The 21482-nt window shown below is 38.6% G+C and overlaps 1 pseudogene; it reads left to right on the top strand.

Moving 5' to 3' along the window:
- The window catches only part of LOC117424814 (gigaxonin-like), a 52830-nt pseudogene extending 44293 nt beyond the window's left edge, over nucleotides 1-8537 (top strand).
- The last annotated feature ends 12945 nt before the right edge of the window (nucleotides 8538-21482 follow it).

Raw genomic sequence — 21482 nt, 5'->3', positions numbered from 1 at the left:
AGAGCGGAGATAGCGAGGAGAGAGAAAACAAAACCAAACAACTGCTAAACCTTATTTGTTTATTTGCTTATTTGTTTGGCCAACGCGCCTTTTTGTTTTGTACAGTTTTGGTGTCTGTTTAAATCTTTTGTTTTTGATTTATTATTTAATAAAAGAAGCTGAACGCCGTAGCGTTTCATCTCTCACCCGTACTTCCTGAATCTGTGTTTCTGGTCTGACGTCATCACTGAAGGCATCCTGTTCATAAAGGCTTATTGGACCGAAGTATTCCAGCAGGATAATGACCCTAAGCATTCTGCAAAGTCTACAAAGTAATTTCTGAAAAAAAGGAAGATTGCAGTTATGGATTGACCATCTCAGGCCCCAGACGAATCCCATCGGTATTGTGATATTGACTTAAAGGCTGCTGTTGCAGAAAGGAAAAAAGTCAGTGCCGAACACAAAGCTGTATGTGTTGAAGAATGGACAAAAATATCTCGGGAAAGATACCAAGAACTGGTTTCAAAATACAATGAAAGACTGCAAGCTGTAAAGGAAGGAAAGGGTGGGCACACAAAATACTAATGTAAGGGTGCCCAAATACTTTTGTCAAAGTATGAAATTATTTTTTGCATATTAGTTTTCATTTTATGCATGTTATGTAGTCATTTGTTGTTTTATTATAAATAAATAATTCTGAATCTTTAATTTATATCTTTCAATAGAACAATTAGAAATGATAGAAATCACTCTTTGTGGTTTTTCTCATTTTTAACTGTGTGTCAGTGTGACTGTGTTTCTGTGTGTGTGTATTTGCGGCAGAAGTTTTTCTTTGTGGTTCAATCTTAGATGACTGTAATTGTGGGGTTCCTGCATAAATTCGCAAAAAGGGGTCAGAGATAGTGCAAATGAGGGTTCACAAATATTATAGTGAGATGTACAAAAGCTGCTGACAATTGCGACACTTACAATTGCATCAATTTTTTAAGAACATTAAACAGTCGCAATTGTTGTTGGCATTTCCCAGTCCATTTTTTCTCGTCCGTTGCCAGTTGTGCTCAATGCATTTTTGAGGCGAACACCTAAGTACCTAATTTTCACTAGTCAGGGTGTACTTAGAAGACTTGAAAATAAATTTCTATGACATTTCTGGTTTTCCCAGCGTGTTGGGAGCAATAAACTGCACACATGTGCCACTAACCCCTCCAGCTCATTGTGAGCATCTGTATAGGACCATGATCTATTGTGTGTTAATTGTCTAGGCTACTAAGTAGGCCAAGTTAAACATAATAATAATTAAAATAAAACGAACCCTTAATTAATTTAGTTTCAATTTAAAATAATCTTTTATTCGCATTGTACACCAATGTGTACAATGCAACAGCATGATTTAGTTGTGTTACCAGTAGGCTGAAGAGAAAAAAAAAAGTGTGCTAGGTATTAATTTGATTGATTACTGTATAGGCCTACTGTGCAGATTTATATTTTTACATAATGTAATGTTTAGCCTACACAAAACACATTTGTATTATTTCACTGCAATGATTTAAACTGTAAATGTATGTGTGTGCGATTTTATTGTATTGCTTCTAAACCTGACACCTCCTTATGTCGGATCAAACAAGCATGTCCAGTTTATCGATGGGCTACTGTTTGATTTTTGAAAAGGTTTTTGGGGATGAAGGTTGGGGCCCCACTCTAGAATCTGATGGGATTAAGCTGCCTTTCATTTTTCATATATATAACAGTATTAAAATAGGTAAAATGAAGACGTAACAGAATGCATTGTACAGATGACATTTACATTTAACAAAAACAATGTTATTTTGATTCTTGCACCCTTGCATGTATAGATGTTATCCTTCGGGCACCTTCTGCTGCAGCAAACCACAACTCAGCTCCCACTGTTTATGTCGCACAACTCTCGCAATGTATGCTAGAGATCTCGCTAAGAAGACGCAACAAATATTTAAATAAGTATATTGCGGCTCTTTTCATTAACATATGTTCTCTTAGTACATATGACAAAATGTATACTTTGATGGTTATGTCAGCCAGGGTGTTCTTGGCGCAGTGCACACCAGCGACCCCTGTAGTCTGGCTGGGCACCTGTAGGCTGCCCAGAGCTGCGTTGTCCTCCGACGCTGTAGCTCTGGGTGGCTGCATGGTGAGTCCGCAGTGTGAAAAAAAGCAGACGGCTGACTGCACACACTTCAGAGGACAGCGTGTGCTCGTCTTCGCCACTCCCGAGTCACCGCGGGGTGGTAGCGGTGAGCTCAGCTAAACAAAACTAATTGGACACTACTAAATTAAAAAAAAAAAAAAGTATACTTTGCGAATTGTCGCAACGAAAATGCAAATTATGGTATGTTTGCGCTGCGACTGGCCCATCTTAATACATCTACCCCAAAATGTTTTTGGAACTGCTTCCCTATTAATTACAGGTCTGCTATTTTAAAATATTCCCATTATACTTTTTTTATGATTGCATTGGCATGGTTATAAAACCACTGGGCATACAGAAGTGTAATATGATCCCTGCATCTGCTTTCAATTGTACTAATGCAAACCTTATGATCAGCATGACTGTGCTCCAATTCAGAAGTGAATGCTGTTTAAAGGGCTGTTGAATCTCTGCTTGCTCTTCCCTCACAGTGGGAAGGTTTGGGTTTTAATAATATTTTTATTTCTCCCCTGGAATGGATCTCATCCCCAGGGTAAGATTTTAAAAATAATACAACGGGTGAAAGAATAGAAACATGCAACTGAACACTGTTGCAAAAGTAAGAAATGGGAAGGAGTTCTGTTCTCCCCACCTTTTTTTTTGTTGGTTTGAATTCTTATTTCCTTTAGTGACGTCAATTGAACATTCTGGTCACCACTTTTGCAGACATTGGTATGACCTTCCAGCACCATTTCCTGCTAATCTTTGTACTTTGTTGCATTTATGGGAACACATTTGTAAAAAAAAAAATAATAATAATAATGTAAAGCCGATGCAACACCAGGGGCTGGTTTTTCAAAACTGGATCAAAGCGATCCAGATTTTGTAATCCTATATTTTGTGATTGAGATTACTTTTATCTGGATCATTTTCATCTGTTTTTTAAGAAAATGTCACGCTGGATTACATTTATCCACTTTTATCCACTCCGGGCTCATTCTCTACTTCACTCTCCAAATGAGCCCGGAATGGGTCTCTTTTATATCCTGTGACTGGAGCCTTAACAACCCATTGATCAAACATTTACCTTATTAAGGCGCCAGCCACAAGTAACCCCATCCTTTCCAATTAACAATAATGCCAGCTTTTCGCCAGCCACATAATAATAATCATCCGCCCATACACAAATGTAATAATAATAATAATAATAATAATAATAATAATAATAATAATAATAATAATAATCGTACATAAATAAAATATGCACAAGGGGTGGGCACCCAGTCACATCTAGTCACATGGTTTGGCAGCCATATTGGATTTTACGTCAAATTTTGGAACATTTTACAAACATCTTCTTGTCGGAAACCACTTATCGCAGGGTCCTGAAACTTGTTATACATGCTTAGGGATTGTCCAAGATGCACGGTGCTCGAAATGAAGCCGATTGGTTCAGTGGTATGGCGGCCATGTTGGATAACCTAATTAACACACAAATGTCTTCACCTCCAAAACTGCTAATCTGATCGAAGCAAAACTTGGCACACATGATCCAAGTATGGTTTTCTTTAAAGTTTGCCCTAATGAAGTTGCTGCAGTAAAAAAAATGGCTTCTGTGGGATAATCAAATTTCAGCAGTGCTCTAGTTGCATATGTTGTGCATAAAATGAACACCGTTGAACAAAAACTCTTGAAACTTCACAGAGTAGTGGAGGCCTATTGTAATTGATGTATGCTCTATTAAAAAATACCTTGATATTTACCTTGACCTTTTACCTCTCCTTAAGGTCAAATGTAAAACTAGCTTATAACTCATTACAGAATGTAGATATGGTTATGGTTAGTATGGAACACAGATAGGAACCCGTATGGGCGCTATTCAAAAATGACCTTGCTCGTGATCTTTGATCTCTCCTTAAGGTCAAAACCTTGTTACAAAAAGGATATTGCTGCTCTAGAAAGAGTGCAAAGAAGAGCAACCAGAATTATCCCGGGTTTAAAAGGCATGTCGTATGCAGACAGGCTAAAAGAATTGAATCTATTCAGTCTTGAACAAAGAAGACTACGCGGCGATCTGATTCAAACATTCAAAATCCTAAAAGGTATAGACAATGTCAACCCGGGGGACTTCTTTGACTTGAAAAAAGAAAAAAGGACCAGGGGTCATAAATGGAGATTAGATAAAGGGGCATTCAGAACAGAAAATAGGAGGCACTTTTTTACACAGAGAATTGTGAGGGTCTGGAACCAACTCCCCAGTAATGTTGTTGAAGCTGACACCCTGGGATCCTTCAAGAAGCTGCTTGATGAGATTCTGGGATCAATAAGCTACTAACAACCAAACGAGCAAGATGGGCTGAATGGCCTCCTCTCGTTTGTAAACTTTCTTATGTGCTTATGTTCTTCTTAAATATGGGGTTACTATTAATGTCAAAGCCTATGAAAAGTGATATCTACAACGGACTGAATGGTAACCAATCAAAATCCTTAAATTTCACAATAATTACTTGAAAGCCGTAAAGTTGCTTGTAACTTCTAGTTAGGCTTCCAACATGACTGGGAACACTATTGTTGTTTGTTGTTGTTAAGATTATTATTATTATTATTATTATTATTATTATTGTTGTTATTATTATTATTTTTCTTTCTGCCAACAAAACCTTAAAAGTTGCGTAAAATGAAAACCATTGCACAAAAACTCCTGAAATTTCAGTTGTAGACACCAATGGGAACTAATATCCACAGCTGAATGAACATGGTCACATAGTTTTGGCAGCCTGTGGCAAAGTGCCCCCCTGTGTATGTTATATGTTACGTGTTGTGTGTAAATGTTGGTGTATAAGCATTGATACGCGGGATATAAGCGGGTCTGTGTTTCACGTGTGTGTGAATTGTGTATTTGTATTTAGGCACGGGGATGGCACATCACATCACGTGCAAGTAAAAAGTAATAATATGTGAGTACGGAGAATTGCACTTTAATTAATTCACGTGCAGTTGTACCGAGATTCAAATTGAATGATTGACTAGCAATCGAGTCTTGGTACAACTGCATAAAAGCTGCATGTTTTCACTCACTGGGGGTTGGTGTTCGGTGAGTGGAGAACGGGAGAGAGAGGAGAAAAGAAAGCAAAGTAAAGTAAAGTAATTAGTGTTTTCACTCACAGTGTTTGTCCGTTTGTTATTATTATTATTATTATTTATTTCTTAGCAGACACCCTTATCCAGGGCGACTTACAATTGTTACAAGATATCACATTATACATTATTTCACATTATACAGATATCACATTATTTTACATACAATTACCAATTTACACAGTTGGGTTTTTACTGGAGCAATCTAGGTAAAGTACTTTGCTCAAGGGTACAACAGCAGTTTCCCCCACTGGGGATTGAACCCACAACCCTCCGGTCAAGAGTCCAGAGCCCTAACCACTACTCCACACTGCTGCCGTTTGTCTGTTCACTGTTTAGTCTGTTTTGTTTGTCTCTTTATTTTGGCGTATAGTGCCGTGTCCCGTGTTTTTGTGTTCAAACCTTTTATTTTCTGTTCTGTCTGTTTATTTATTAAATGCTGAGTGCGATCACGCGCTCAGCTTAACCAAAACTACAAGTCTCTGTGTGTTACTTCCTGGCTCTGGTCTGACACCACCCACTCCGGCCGTCTTTGTGACACAGCCATATTGGATTTTACGACAGATTTTGGATAATTTACAAACATCTTCTCTGAAACCGCTATACGGCACAGACTACCCTTATTCCCTAGATTGAGATTTTGTTCATGAGAAGTCGATTGGTCACATGGTTCGGCAGCCATGTTTACAATGGAACACAGATAGTAACCCATACATTTATCCAAAAAGGTCCTTGACCGTGACTTTGGGCTCCTCTTTAAATTCAAATGCAAAACTGGCTTATAACTGCTTAGAAAGTACAGATAGGGCCATGGTGACTATGAAACACATATAGGAAACCATATGGGCTCTATCCAAAAATTGCTGTAACTTTGACCTTTGACCTATAAAGTTTGTTAAAAGTAAAGTTGCTGCGTCAGAAAACATGGAGGCCACGAACAAATCAAATTTCAGCATATATTGTGTTATTAATCTATGGTAGAATATAGTACAGTCTTCAAAGTTCAGAGACTAGTAGAGGCCAATGGGGTGCTGTGCCACAGGGGAAATACGGTCATAGGTCACATGGTCTGGCTCTTGGCCCCCGGTCATTGCTGCTTGCAGCTATTATTATTATTATTATTATTATTATTATTATTATTTACATACATTGCTTAAAATTCCACTGCATGAATAAGATATTTTGATGTTGTGAATGCGTGAACAATTCCTTTTTTTTTCAGGAAGTACATTTCAACATAGTATTGCTATATATTCACTTCAGTGTGGTGCAAACCTACAATAACATGAATGTGACTTTTCCAGATGGATGACCAGAGCCTTTGCATTCCTACCAGCTCCCCTTTCGTATATGGAGCTGTACCAATCAGGGCCAGTATCTATGTAGTGGGTGATCTAGACACTGTTAAGAATATGGGAACTCAATAGCAAAAAAATAAATTATAACATTCTAGCTGTTGACTATCAGCTCTAGAGATCTGACTTAAGTATAGTGAGTTTGGAAGTAAAGTGGTCAACAAACCCACATCACAGAACCAGCCCCTACTTGATTAATGCATAGGACAGGATTGACTGGGAAAGCATGCATACCCACACTGGGCCTAACAGTGTCCTAGGGGTAGATTTGGTCTGCCTTGCCCAGCCAGAATGCTGGATGTCACAGCTGGATGTTTTTATAACATTTTACAGTACCAGCATCTGGCTTGATCCCTGTGACTGAGTGCTGTTGTTGAGTGGCGTCTGTGGTGACGTCATGGACCAGGAAGTACCAGAAACAATGGAAGTACAGGTGAGAGCTGAAATGCTACGGCGTTCACTGCTTCTATTAAATAATAAAACAAAAACAAAAGATTTAAACACACAACAAAACAAAAGGGCACTGTGGCAGGATAGCAGCAGAGGGAAGACTCAGAGACAGAAAGTGCAGTGAAACCAAAATATTTTAATTAACAAAACACAAATAAAAAGGCACGGTGGCCAACCAAAAAGACGAACACAAAAACAGGCTTTAAACATAAACTATACAGAAAGAATCACTCACTCTCTCACACACGTCTTTTCACTGTTCCAAACACTCACCTCCTAACAAACACTCTCCTCCTAACAAACACTCTCCCTTTTATACAGGTGCCTGGGGTAATTGGGCAATTCGCACCTCATTAGCCCAGGCACATTCCACACATTCCTCACACATAAATTCACTGAACCACACCCCAAACTCACTCACATCCACTCTAAACAATACAAAAAACACAGAACCACCACAAAATAGGCTGCACCCCATCACAGGCACGTTGACCAAACCAATATAAATAAACAAATAAGCGTGCTGGTTTTACCACAGCACGATACTTAGCAGTGTTGTTTGCTGTTTGCTGTTTGCTCGCTCAAAACCTGTCTCGCCTCTGACACTCTCCTCCGAGCATGGACAGCTGCAGGTTCTTATACTCTGGCCGAGGGGTTAACTAGCTGTTAATTATCTTATTACCCCTCGGCCACAGTCTGCACGAGTTTAGTAAGGATGCGTGACTGTCAGCTAGTTAAATAATCAGTAGCTGATCAGCCACACATCCTCACAAGGTTTTTAAAATATAAAAAATAATAATACAAATACATATAGGGGCGGGACACTCCGCCACAATCCCCTACTGCTGTAAAAGGCTATTTAAAAAATACAAGGGGTGTATCAAAATGTTGGCAAGTGACCACAGAGGTAAAAAGATTAAATGTAAAAAAAAAAAAAAAAAAAAAAAAATATATAAATATATAAACTTAAAGCACAGGAATGACTGTAAAGAAAAGTAGGTTTAAATTGAACTGACTTGATTACTATTGCTAACTGACACTGAAGGTTGACAAACATTTGGGAGTTACATTCTTAGTCCAATATCAGCTTGTGTTTTGGTGAAAGATTTTCCTTTTAATTGAGTATTTGCAGGTGTATTTAGAATGCCTGAAACTCAGCTCACCTTTACATTCTGTAAACTGTTTGTCTTTATTGATGCTTGAAGGTACCAGCTGTCATTATGTGCGGGAGTTCCGGAGAAGCACAGGGACCTGGCACCAAACCAAACCTTTGCTGCCCTCTGACCTGCAATGCACCGGCTATGCCTCATGTAAAATAATTGTATGAATTCTCATGTAAAGTAATTGTAGCAAACAAAATACAGTAGGCCTATGAATTTCCTCTGCCATGCCCTTTCATTACATGTGCAGTTTTGAAAGAAACACAATGTATTTTCATTTCAAAACATGATATCTGGTACAACACTATGTCAAAAAATCTGTTTGCAAAAGCAGTGTCAGCAGTTTGTCTGTTATTTAAATGAAAATACATGTTTCTTTAAAAACTGCACATATCAGATCTATGTAGCTAATGGAAGTGCAAAATGAGTAAGATTATAAACTATCACTACTCAACAACTGAACTTGGTTTATAGCTGTAGGACGTGGTACGGGTTATACATGTTTGTAGCAATCCTTGCAATACGTCCTAACATACATGTGGGTCCTGACATACTAATATGCAAGGTTTTAACTTTCTCAAAACTAGAAAAAACATATTGAATTTGAATTAAACCATTTGTATTTTTTTTATTTTGCATATCTGGGATGCATGTTTTTTTTTTTTTTTGTGTTTTTTCTTGATTTTGGAATAGGAAGATATCCAAGATTATACTAAATGCAAGGGGCTGGAAAGTGTGTGCCATTGCTGTATTGTCTAAAAATATAATATTTAAGGATGAAAACATACTGTTGCAGAAAAATACATAATAAATAAATACATCATTAAATAATAAAGTAGAAATACACAAATTACCTCCTGTCATTTTCCGCCGCTGTCTGGCTCATCAACCAGTCACATCCATGCTCTGCAACCCCCGAAAACAACAACACACATTCTCCCCACTCATTCACTCACTCCCCCTTCCCATGCTAAGTAATGGTGTGACCCGTTCCCCTTACAATACATGTAACATATAAAAGACAGACGATACAAACAATTGTCCGGGTCGTTACAATATATTTTTTAATTTGAAAGTAAAAATATATGAAAGCATGATGACCCTTGTGTACAAAAATCTTCACTAATATACAATTGAACAAGAACTGTTGAATATTTATTTTCGTTTCATACAGTATTAAATGTCAGTGTTTATATGATAGTGAAAAAGAAATAAATAAATGTCTATGTATTGATTTATGTATTTATTTATTTCAATATTTATTAATGTTTTACTTTTACCAAATATATAGGCTATCCTTCACCATAGCTAATTCTCAGAAAAATATACGTTTCTTTTTGTCCAGTGGGGACCACAAATAGCGTTACTGTCATCAACCAGTATCGATAGGAACTGTACTTTCTTCCGCCTATAGGGACCACAACGAGAGTTACACTGACAGTAACACAACACGCTTGCAAACTGAAGGTTATAGTTTAAAATCCCACGCATGCCAGACCTTTTTTTATATTTATATAAGATATTTTTTGCAGGCAAATGTTCCAATTTTAAAACAGAAATAAATCATCTCATATAAATGGTATAAACATCACAATAAGTGCGTTCCCTAGTATTTTTCCATGTTGACAAAACAAGTTAATTGTCATTAAAATTCGGATGTCCTGTAATATACATATGCATGGATAAAACTCCCTGGGGTTTTCAAAAAAGTTTTTTTTTTTTTTTTTTTTAAGAACTGCGCTTGGTTGTGCATTCGGGTGGCCATGTTTGAGGAATATACAGTGACGCTGACAGAAGATGTCAGTGTAAAACAAGGACATAGGCAAGCCCGGCTGGGTGAGACAGCCTGCCTTAAAATAATTGAAAGAAAAATAGAAGAAATAATTACATACCCGAGGGGACGTGTTTAGCTGTACGGGGAACTCTGGCCACCCCAGTGTATAGGATAACTGAGCGTAGTACAGAGGCCCGTTCTGACCGGCTTAGCGGCAGTTTTTACATTTCATCTAAGAGTGTTGGGAACTACAAATTAAAAGTGAAATGGTGCTTTTGGCTGATTTAATTTTGCTGTGCCAATTCTCTAAAAAAGCACGTAAACTATCCTGCTGTATAGGGAGTCTGGCAGGTCTTGTGCTTCGCTGATAACTACCATTCCTCTCAATTTATAATTACGTTTTAAACTTGCTAAAACATGAACACCTGGACAATCTTGAAAATGATGAAAATATGGTGTTTAGATAATTTGTATATGCTTGCCTAGATTTAAATTACAATAAATAATACAAAGGAGATTCCCAGTTGGTACAAGAATAGTTTTGTATTAAGTTTAAAGATCCTTAACTTCAAAACACTCAATCAGAATGGAAAAACTATAATAAAGTAAGTCACAAGGAGTCGAGTGTTTCACCTAGTACCTTCTTCAGTGTCTACTTGACTTAATTTCTTATTGTTTTTACTTTGTACCAAGTTAAGCTGAATGAAACTGTACAGGGCCAAATTAAACACTGTATTTTTATTATACTAGAAAGGACCCAATCCATCTATATTGATGTTCTTATCAGATGTATTTACCGCTTGTTAAAATGAAGAAGAAAAATAAGTACAGTATCTTGGTATCCACGTACTGTATGCTGTATATATCCCTGTCTCTATGAAAAGAACAACATATAGTTCTTTACCTCAAGGTGAGGGGTCTGGCTTGGAGCTCAGCATGCTTCTATAAAGACAGTTTATTCAGCACAAACAGCATGTTTCCCTCTTTTAAATTACTTAAAATAAAAAAAGAAAGACTAGATTCATTACATACTCCACTTCTGATGAGAATTGGAGTAGTTCAGGTTAATTGTTGTTGGGCTTCTTGAGCAAGTCTGAATAATGCATTTCCTTTTCAACCTGTGTTTTTATCTGTTCATTTTTACAATAGAAAATAAAACCCAGTTTACTTATTTGTGTATTGTGCACATAGACGTTAGGCAGGGACTGCAAAAAGTGGTGACAAAACAGAGTTAACTTTAGCCACTAATCTGGTAAATGTAAGCATTAAAATACAAAAGAAGTGTTGATACAACAATCATTTTGCTGTGGAACTATTATATCCTGGACAGAATATTTCAACTAGGCGTGTAACAATTCATCATGTATACCCTGTGCATTCTTTAAATGATATGTCACATTGCCGTATGTATTGTTTGTATTGTGATACAAGGTGGCAACATGCAAACTCAAGAGCCCTTGCATTGAGTCCTGCCATATCCCCCATGTTGTGATTTTGAGCATTGCAAAGGCAGGACTCTGGCATTTTCGTTGGCACTGGACAATCCATGGAAAGTGGGAAGAAGAAAACAAATCTGCGAAACTCAGGGCTTGGATTTTGCCTTAAAGGGTAAAACTCCAAAAAGAGAACTAAAACAAGCTTCATAAATGAACAAACAATAAAGGTCCCTTTGAAAAAACATGTCCCATGATAGATGCCCTACAGGGATTTGGAATCCATTCAAGTGTTTAAAAAAAAAAAAGTCATTCAATGTCTGCTGTGTAGTCTTGACTATTTTTAAATTGCCCCAAACCAGGTGCCCTTAACTGGATCGTGCTCCTAAAATGCGCGAGAAGGTGAAAGGTTAGGCTGTCATGACTGGGTAACAGCTAGAACTCCTGCTGATGTCTTTGTTTGTTGTTCAGTTTTTGGCGCTGTGTTTGTTTTTTCTACTACATGGTTGTCTTTGCAAACTGTGTTGCTTAGTTTGAGACTTTGCCAAAATCTAGCAAGGATTATATATTTTTTTCTCCCTCCTCTTCTCTCAATAGACGTAGAGCAGACGGTAAGCAGGGTGCACAGATACAAAAGCAGCCAATTGTTTTGTTTTACATTGGGTGAGGAAAATTCTCATAAGCGAGAATGTTTTACAAAAGCACTGTGTGTTAGAGATGCAGGTTTCCCTGACACAGGATTGCATGCTGGTTTTAAAGTGTATGCTCTTGCTAAAGGGGGCCAAGCACTAGCGAAGGTTTGGGACCAACCAGAATTACAGGAAATGCTGCGTACTTACTGTGGGCGGTTTAAAATGAGGTAATAGCATGTTTTTCCAGTCCAGGACTGTGATGTTACCTGTGCTCCTACCTGTACTCCTTGAACCTACTTGACCGGGACCACAAATTTATAATGTGTCGTAAAACTAATACAAGTTTTAACTAGAAATAAAGACATTGAGAAAGTCAAAACGCTTGCACAGAAATATGAAGGTTTTAAAAAAAAAAAAAACCTCTCTCTCTCTCTATATATACACAGTCACCTCCAAAATTATTGGCACCCTTTATAAAGATGAGCAAAAAAAGCTGTATAAAATAAACAACACAGGTAATGAGCTATATTTTATGCTCAAATATATGGGAAAACCATATTCTTTTATTCTAATACAATTGCTCAGAGAAAAAAGTTTAAAAGTAATAAAAAATTTTCACAAAAAGATGGGTGTCAGAATTATTGGCACCCCTAAAGATTCTTATAAATAAAATCAAACAAAATTAAATCTGCATTAACATTCTACTTCTTTAAGTTCATCTCAGTCTTAAGGAACTGTATTGTGGCCTTCCATGGCTTCCTGTTTCACTGGGGTATAAAAATGAGGTAACACGCATATGAAATCCATTTGTCATCCATCACCATGGGGAAAGGCAAAGAACTCACAAATGAAAAGAGACAAATGGTTGTTGACCTTCATAAATCAGGCAATGGGTACAAAACAATAGCTAAAAAACTAAATATACCACTTACCACTATTAGGACAATAATTAAGAAGTTCAAAACCACTGGAACAGTGGTAAACTTGCGTGGTAGAGGACGCAAGTGTATCTTGACCCCATGCACAGTGAGGCAGATGGTTCAGGAGGCAAAGGGAAATCCAAGGGCCACAGCTGGAGAATTACAGAACTTGATTGCATCTTGGGGTCACCAAGTCTCCAAATCTACAATTAGACACCACCTCCATGCCAATCGGCTATTTGGAAGGGTTGCCAGAAAAAAAGCCTTTATTGAGAGCAACCAACAAACGTAAGCGCCTGGAGTTTGCTAAACGGCATTGGCACTTCGATTGGAACCAGGTGCTATGGTCAGATGAGACGAAAATAGAGCTCTTTGGCCACGCACACCATTATAGAAAAAGACTCGGTGCCGTTATCCTTGCAAGGAGAGGGTGCACAAAGTACTGAAAACAGGGGTGCCAATAATTGTGACACTTCATTTTTTTTGGAAATAAATTTATAATTTGAGAAATGTGTAATTTTGGTTGAGTTCATTGAATCAGCTCGAGATTGGACATGTTGAGACCAAGACCGAGACCAGTGTATATGCAAATTACATAGAAAGTAATATTCAATGGCTCAAAGGCTTCACAATTGCTTCAATAATTCTATTCTCATGTTTTCACATACAAATATAGGATTGTGCTTCTAAAATGACTTAATCTTTCACACCAGACTTGTAGAAATAATAAAGCAATACAATGCATTCATTATATACTGTATATATACACACATACACACACACTGCTGTGCAAAAGTCTTAGACATGTTGCATGTTTCTACTCTGATGCATTATGAGCATCAGCAATTTACTCAAAGCCTCCACTAGTGTTTTCTACTATTATAACTACCTTAACTTGCATGAAGAAGGAAAAACAATGAGTGAAATAGCTTGCATCACTTGATTTTCAAGGTGTGGTATCCGAAGCATAATCAACAAGTACAGAGAAACATCATCTGTAATTGACAAACCCAGGACTGAAACACCCAAAAAGCTGTCAAACAAGGATGAGCAATATCCTTAAGGAACAGAAAGAAGACAAGCGTTGAATTGACAACAGAACTGGCAGAAGGCACGGGTGTCGTCGTCCATCCAGTCCAGAGCACCTTTGACCATTGTTCCATAGTCCAATTTCTGTGTTCTTGTGCATATTTTAGCCTTTTAGTCTTGTTCCCCTTCCTTAACAGAGGTATTCTTACTGCAATTTCAAGAGTGACCTTCGTACTGTTGATTTGCTCATAATGCATCAGAGTAGAAAAATGTCTAAGACTTTTGCACAGCAGTGTGTGTGTGTGTGTATTGCTTCTGCAGTTTTGATTTGTTATGTTGTGCCTATGAAATCAAACTACTGCAACCGAAGATACTGGAACATTTTAAGAACTTACTAAAATATTACTTATTGTCTAATTTAATTGATGATTTTAAAATGTCACACATGCAATTCATTTAAAATAGTAATAGAAAAAGAACACATAGCCACAATTGGTTAAATACTTGACACTATTCAGCATCAGAAGTTGTTTATTAAGATGCCAAATCTAAGCACAAAGTGGTCTAATATTTTCACGAGTGCCTGTTTCTACATCACTGATTACTGACTGAAAATGTTGAGGTGTCTTATAAATTTCCGTTGGGGTATGTACACTTTTGATATACAACTGTATACATGTGTTCAAATCCTGGCTTTTTTGACAATTTGCTGTCCCTGGATAGAACCCAATAGTAAAGCCATCAGACAGCTCTATAGACAACCAATAAAGAAATATTCTGACTGCTCTTGGCTGTTTGTGCAGCTGTTACCAGCTGTTGTTTTGAATGCATTTATAGTCCCTTTTTTGTTGTGGATTTTCAAATGGGGGGAAAGGGGTTAATGAAAAAATGGAGCTTGTACCCTAAATTTGGGTGGGGGGGGGGGGGGGGGGGAGAGAGAGAGAGAGAGAGAGAGAGAGAGAGAGAGCTGCCCTGTATCTTTTTATTCTTTCATGTTCTGTTTTAGAGAAACCCAAATTATTAGGAGAAACAACTTTCAGCAAACAGCAGGAAATGTGTGCAGCTTTCAGCAGTGCCAAGACGCTTGCACAGCATGTTGCATGAGGGAATTCACCTGTCCCTTCCAGAGGTCAGGAGTTAATTTCAGATGCCAGTTCTGCGCTGCCTCTTGTGCTTTAGACAGGAGCTGGACTAAAGCCACCAGGGATTGTGCTACCTTGCTTGCCAAAATACCAAGCATCGTTTTAAGGATACAATCTAGCAATCTTAAATTATGAGAGATCTCTCTGTTAGTGTTGTTAAAAATCTTTTAGTAGAAACAGACGTGTATGTTTCCCCTTAAAAAAGAGGGCAGAAATAAACACCTAATTTGGCATCCCTCAAATTAGGTTGATCATTTGATTATCCATACAGCACTACAAATCGGTATAGTGTATTTAAGCAGTAATACACCTATCCATCATTGCAGAATTGTGCTTGAATGGTTTTAGGAGCATGACAGAGACTTCACCATCTTCCATGGGCCCCACAATCCCTGGGTCTCAGTATAATTGAGCTTGTTTACTACATTCTGCCAACCTCAAATTTGCACCAATTTCTTGAAATATTAATGACTGAATAGATTAGCATCCCTCAAGACACCTTACGGCACATTGTGGTCTATGCAATGTCATGTCAAGGCTGTGATCGGGGCAAACGCTGGCCAAACGTGATATTAGGTAGAGGTCCCAATACAGTGTGGTGCATGTTGTATGTTCCCCATCTTGCTATAATGCACATTTTAATTGGCATCTGAGTGGGGTGTGAATGGAGAAATACTTTTTTTCTAAATAGATAACGTGTGCCTGTTTGCTTTCACTAAAATTATTAAATCTGAAAATGTGGGCCACAAGATTTTGTTTATGGCATAGGGACACCACATTTTTGGCATCAGTAACACAGACGTGGAACAAATGGTGACAAAAAGAAAATATCAGAGGAAGCTTAAGGTCAAGGGAACAGGACCAGTGTCAAGAGTGATCTCATGCTGGGGTATCGACAGGCACTGGCAGCAGCAAATACTTATTCAAAGAAAAAAAAGATGTTCAGTTTCCACATGTTTCTGGGTCTTGAATCAGAAAGATGAGTACACTGCTATTCGTCTCGTTTCTGTTTTGCGTAAGTGGTACATTAGGTTCTCTTAACAGATCAGTTTTAACTCGATTGATATATATATATAGATATATATATATATATATATATATAGATATATATATATAGATATATATATAGATATATATATATATATATATATTGTAAAAGATTGACCCTCGCTCGGGTTCGTTGCCCCTTTAAAAATACGACCCAGCACACAGAAGTGGATTTTTCAAGCGCGTTTGCGCTATTTTTTTAATAAACACAACAAAACAAATACAAAGCAAAACAAACACCTAGCTCCTCTTGGAGCGCTAACTCAACTTTCAGGAATCCCCTTCCTAACACGGGACAGCTAAGCTGTTTTCCCGTCTTCACAAAACCCAGGTTTAACACAGCACTTACTTTTCGTCTCTCTTCCTCTGGCTACTCGGAGACAGCGCACCTCTCTGCCTCCTTCCACTCAGCAGCCCCGAGCAGACTGCTTGCTCTCCTTTTAAACTCCCGCACCTGGATCTAATTTTTAATAAAGCCCAGGTGCGGATAATAATTAATAATAAAACAATTAAACTAAACAATAAGCAAATCAATTAGCAAATTAAATAAAACAATAAAGCAATACAAATCAAACAATTAACCAAAAGGTGCATTCCCACATGTTTTTTTTTTCTTGCAGGGAGGTTTTAAACCCCTCCCTGCCATCTCTCACAACCTGCTATATTACAATATATATATATATATATATATATATATATATATATATATATATATATATATATATATATATATATATATACACACAGTACTGTGCAAAAGTTTTAGGCAGGTGTGAAAAAATGCTGTAAAGTAAGAATGCGTTCAAAAATAGACATGTTAATAGATTATATTTATCAATTAACTAAATGCAAAGTGAGTGAACAGAAGAAAAATCTAAATCAAATCCATATTTGGTGTGACCACCCTTTGCCTTCAAAACAGCATCAATTCTTCTAGGTACACTTGCACAAAGTCAGGGATTTTGTAGGCATATAGTCAGGTGTATGATTAAACAATTATACCAAACAGGTGCTAATGATCATCAATTCAATATGTAGGTTGAAACACAATCATTAACTGAAACAGAAACAGCTTTATAGAGGAATAAAACTGGGTGAGGAACAGCCAAACTCAGCTAACAAGGTGAGGTTGCTGAAGACAGTTTACTGTCAAAAGTCATACACCATGGCAAGACTGAGCACAGCAACAAGACACAAGGTAGTTATACTGCATCAGCAAGGTCTCTTCCAGGCAAAAATTTCAAGGCAGACAGGGGTTTCCAGATGTGCTGTCCAAGCTCCTTTGAAGAAGCACAAAGAAATGGGCAACGTTGAGGACCGTAGACGCAGTGGTCGGCCAAGGAAACTTACTGCAGCAGATGAAAGACACATCATGCTTACTTCCCTTCGCAATCGGAAGATGTCCAGCAGTGCCATCAGCTCAGAATTGGCAGAAAACAGTGGGACCCTGGTGCACCCATCTACTGTCCGGAGAAGTCTGGTCAGAAGTGGCCTTCATGGAAGACTTGCGGCCAAAAAGCCATACCTCCGACGTGGAAACAAGGCCAAGCGACTCAACTATGCACGAAAACACAGGAACTGGGATGCAGAAAAATGGCAGCAGGTGCTCTGGACTGATGAGTCAAAATTTGAAATATTTGGCTGTAGCAGAAGGCAGCATGGTGGAGGTTCCTTGCAAGTTTGGGGCTGCATTTCTGCAAATGGAGTTGGGGATTTGGTCAGAATTAATGGTCTCCTCAATGCTGAGAAGTACAGGCAGATACTTATCCATCATGCAATACCATCAGGGAGGCATCTGATTGGCCCCAAATTTATTCTGCAGCATGACAACGACACCAAACATACAGCGAAAGTCATTAAGAACTATCTTCAGCGTAAAGAAGAACAAGGAGTCCTGGAAGTGATGGTATGGCCCCCACAGAGCCCTGATCTCAGCATCATCGAGTCTGTCTGGGATTACATGAAGAGAGAGAAGCAACTGAGGCTGCCTAAATCCACAGAAGAACTGTGGTTAGTTCTCCAAGATGTTTGGGCCAACCTACCTGCCGAGTTCCTTCAAAAACTGTGTGCAAGTGTACCTAGAAGAATTGATGCTGTTTTGAAGGCAAAGGGTGGTCACACCAAATATTGATTTGATGTAGGTTTTTCTTCTGTTCACTCACTTTGCATTTTGTTAATTGATAAATATAAACTATTAACATGTCTATTTTTGAAAGCATTCTTACTTTACAGCATTTTTTCACACCTGCCTATTATTTTATGGTTGCAGTCGTTGTCAGTTGTTCTGTGTTATGTTGCTGCAATATTATAATTTCAGATTAATGAATACCAATGGGGTGCTAACCTGGGTTGGGTAGTCTGTATAATATTACAGGAAGCACAAGGGCTGCTACTAATTGCAAGCCTTACTTGACATGACATGAGAGAAAAAATATATATCTCGTGTGCACGACTTACTACCATGTGCGCATCAGATAGTAAGTCGTGCACACAGGATACATATTTTATCTCGTGATAGTAAGTCGTGCACACAGGATATATATTTTATCTCGTGATAGTAAGTCGTGCACACAGGATATATATTTTATCTCGTGATAGTAAGTCGTGCACACAGGATATATATTTTATCTCGTGATAGTAAGTCGTGCACACAGGATATATATTTTATCTCGTGATAGTAAGTCGTGCACACAGGATATATATTTTATCTCGTGATAGTAAGTCGTGCACACAGGATATATATTTTATCTCGTGATAGTAAGTCGTGCACACAGGATATATATTTTATCTCGTGATAGTAAGTCGTGCACACAGGATATATATTTTATCTTGTGATAGTAAGTCGTGCTCAAAATTTTTTTTTTCTCTCACGTCCCCTCCCGGGCTCCGTACTGTTCCATCTTTGTATTGAAAGAATAATCGCAGGTACAGTTTTATCTACAATGTTCCCATACTCAAGGACAGATCATTTCTCTATTGATTGGCTTTGTATTTGCATGGTTTTTACCATATTTGTTCTGGAATTTCTTAAGCCAGAGAGATCCCTATATATATATATATATATATATATATATATATATATATATATATATATATATATAGTGCCTTGCAAAAGTATTCAGACCCCTGAACAATTCTCTCATATTACTGAATTACAAATGGTACATTGAAATTTCGTTCTGTTTGATATTTTATTTTAAAACACTGAAACTCACAATCAATTATTGTAAGGTGACATTGGTTTTATGTTGGGAAATATTTTTAAGAAAAATAAAAAAAACTGAAATATCTTGCTTGCATAAGTATTCAACCCCCACACATTAATATCCGAAGAATCCGACCCTTCCTCACCAACTATGCTACCCAGCTCCTGGTCCAGGCCCTGGTACTCTCCCGCCTAGACTACTGCAACTCCCTCCTGGCTGGCCTCCCTGCGTCCACCACCCGTCCGCTCCAGCTCATCCAGAACTCTGCTGCCCGCCTGGTGTTCTCTCTGCCTCGCTTCGCCCACGCTACTCCACTACTCCGCTCGCTCCACTGGCTCCCGATCACCGTTCGCATCCAGTTCAAGACTCTTGTACTATCCTACAGATGCCTTGACCAGACTGCACCCAGCTACCTCCAGACCCTCATCTCTCCCTACACCCCCACTCGACCTCTCCGCTCCGCCTGCACTAGAAGACTGGCTCTACCTCAGCTACGCTCCCCTGCCTCCCGAGCCCGCTCCTTCTCCACCCTTGCTCCGCAGTGGTGGAACGACCTTCCTACAGATGTCAGGACTGCCCAGTCCCTGACCACATTCCGGCGCCTCCTTAAGACTCACCTCTTCAAACAGCACCTGTAGAACTCCTCTGTTGTATCCTGGGACACTATCACCCTTCATTTAAATATGCTTTATTTTGCTCTTATCTGCCCCCTATTTTACTACATTTAATCCTGTACTTCAGAATATTGTAATCTGCCAAGTGTTTAACCTGTAGTATTTTGTACTTAATCATATCCTGATGTAACTATCACTATTTAATCATATCCTGATGTAACTTTCACCATTATCTGCTGTATTATTGAATTGTGGTTTGTCACACTTGAAAAAATTATTGTATTTCTTGCTCTTATTGTATGACTTGTATTGTAACACTTGAATGTATTTGTATTTGCTTGCGATTGTAAGTCGCCCTGGATAAGGGCGTCTGCTAAGAAATAAATAATAATAATAATAATAATAATAATAATAATAATAATAATAATATTTGGTAGAGCCACTGTGACAGGGTGGCTGGGCGGTGATGTCATGGCAGAAGCAGGAAGGTAAAGCACTCTGACACCAGGCACTGCAGTTTAAAGTAAGACGCGGCTGGCCGCCGTTTTTATTTAGCAAAACAAAAATAAATAAAATATTTAAACAAAAAGAAACTGTGCTCACAGAGCAAACTAAATAGTTCAACAAAAACAAGTCACGCACACAAAATAAACAATAAATGATCCAGGTCAGGCTGGGCAGTAGCCTTCACTGATCCTGGAATTATTTTTAAGTTTCGTTTTCACTCTCGCTCTCTCCGCTCCTAAAACACCCACACCGAACTGAGAGTGCTGCAGGCTTTTTATATCGTGGCCGAGGGGTTTAACTAGTTAGTAATTATTCTATTACCCCTCGGCCACAATCTGCACGAGTTTTCAAACTACTGTGTGGATGGGGCTTCCCATCCACGCCACTCGGCTACACCATCATCTATAAATATAATAATAAACAATAACAAAACCTGCGGCACTTCGCCGTCTTCTATACATAATAAATAAATCCTTATCATAATAATAATAATACAAAACAAATACAAAATACAGGGGCGGAGGGGACCCCGTTCTAAAATAAAATAAACAAATCAATGTACAGGGCACATCGCCCTGTTACATATTCCCCCCCTTGTGCAACGCACACTTGGCCCCAACGGCCACCTCCCCCCTCAGTCTTAAAGTCCCGGAAGAGGGGGAAGCAAGGTATTTCTGGGGGTGGCCATGGTGGAATGTCCGCCACCCCCAACTTCTTTGTGGCTAACAGCTCCCTCTTCCGGGGCTTCAGCCACATAATCTCCTGCCGCGAAAGTGCGGCTGGGGGAGCTGGTCTCCTGACCTCCCCCCCCTTCTTCGTGGCCGACAGCTCCCCTCCGTGGGGCTCTGGCCACAGTGTTTCCTGCCGCGAAAATGCGGCTGGGGGAGCTGGTCTCCTGACCTCCCCCCCTTTCTTCATGGCCGGCAGCTCCC

Source organism: Acipenser ruthenus, chromosome 19 (assembly GCF_902713425.1).
Source record: "Acipenser ruthenus chromosome 19, fAciRut3.2 maternal haplotype, whole genome shotgun sequence".
Taxonomy (NCBI): Eukaryota; Metazoa; Chordata; class Actinopteri; order Acipenseriformes; family Acipenseridae; genus Acipenser; species Acipenser ruthenus.
The sequence above is the reverse complement of the archived record's forward strand: the minus strand, read 5'-3'. Positions and strand labels throughout refer to the sequence as shown.